Below are 1,561 nucleotides of genomic sequence, written 5' to 3'. Positions count from 1 at the left end.
ACAAAGCAATTAACTATTAGATTGCTAACAGTATTGTTCATACAAAAAACTTAACAGTAGTAAAATACGAATACATAAGATGCTTATTTTTGGTCTTTTTGGAAAGATGAACAAAGTTGTGGGTTTTTTTTTAACATGCCTCCAAGCACAAAATAGAATATAAGATGATAACTGCAACATTCTTAGCTTATCATTATAATTCTTTAAATGTCACTAGTCATAATAGCAATGAGCTCCTCTTGATTTTTTTCTTTATCACCATTTTTAGCAAATTCATGTCTCATAGGCTGAAGTTCTTCATCACTCATGTTTTCACCCAATTCTCTGGCAACAGGTTGCAAATTCCTCAAGCTATTTTACCTGAATCATCATCATCAAATAGTTTAAATGCCTCAAAATTTCTTTACGTGGATCTCTGTGCAATATCCAGTCTGTCACAACTTCATTATAATATTCAAAGGTTATTTTCCCTGTGGATTCTCTGTCATAATCTTTAAGAATCTTCAGTACATCAGCTTTTTTAATATTAAATCCCAAGACTCTTATGCCACCTTTAATTCATGATAATCTATTGCTTCAACTTTGTCTGTGTCCAATAGTTCAAAAGCATCTTAAATTTCTTTTTTCTATTCTTCAGAGAGTTCTCTTCTTTATTTCCTCTTTGTTTTGCCCACTACGAGTTCATTTCATAAAACAGGGCCCCAGGAGAAGAGCAAGGAGGAGTTTTGTGTTATTTCCAAAATTTTTAGTAAGTATGTCAGGAGCTGAGGTGGGGGCCGTACACCAGGATGGAGGACGTGTGGGTCTTGTTTTTTTAATCTATCCTGCTGCTCTGTGTCTTTTAATTGGTGAGTTCAATCCATTTACATTTAGGGTGACTATTGATATATGAGGACTTCCTGTAACCATTTTATCTTTTGTTTTCTGGTTGCTCTGTATCTCCATTGTTTCTCTTCCCTTGAGTTTTTGTCTGCTACGTTAGTATGATAGTTTTCTACGTTTTTGTTTTATTCTCTGTTTCCTTTTTTTTTAAATATTTTGTGTCTCAGCTCTGGATTTTTGTTTTGTGGTGACCATTAAGTTTTTGTAAAATATCTCATAAATAGAATAGCCTTTTTTTTTTCTGATTGCCTCTTATCTTTATTCACCTTATACCCATTGTTCTTTTCCTTCTCCTATTTTATGTTTTATTTTCACAAATTATCCCTTTTTACCTTGTGTTCGTTGCCAAATTGCAATAGTCAAGAGAGAGAATGACAGCAATACATATACAGAATACAGGCATACTTTATTTCCCTATAGAAATAAAAGGAACTTATTTAAACCTAGGCTCTACCCATTTAGTCCAGTTTGTTTGTTTATTTGTTTTAACCTAGGCTATTTTATGACAGACCCAATCTCTGTACCCTCATTACTCTTATATTTAGTGAGCAATACACTTAGATCAAGGAAGACATTTTGGTTTCTTTTAAATTTCTATATTTGAAATTGCATTTTAATATGTTAAAATATAGCTCATATAAAAATTACCATTAAAATGCTAAATAATGATGTAATAAAT

The 1,561-nt window shown here is 31.9% G+C and overlaps 1 pseudogene; it reads right to left on the bottom strand.

The window, feature by feature from the left end:
- Window positions 1-203: 203 nt before the first annotated feature.
- On the bottom strand, window positions 204-1,159 carry LOC109452801 (centrin-3; annotated as a pseudogene).
- Between the last annotated feature and the right edge of the window lie 402 nt (window positions 1,160-1,561).

The sequence above is a fragment of the Rhinolophus sinicus genome, linkage group LG04, assembly GCF_036562045.2.
Source record: "Rhinolophus sinicus isolate RSC01 linkage group LG04, ASM3656204v1, whole genome shotgun sequence".
Classification (NCBI taxonomy): domain Eukaryota; kingdom Metazoa; phylum Chordata; class Mammalia; order Chiroptera; family Rhinolophidae; genus Rhinolophus; species Rhinolophus sinicus.
This window is presented reverse-complemented; position numbering and strand designations above follow the sequence as displayed.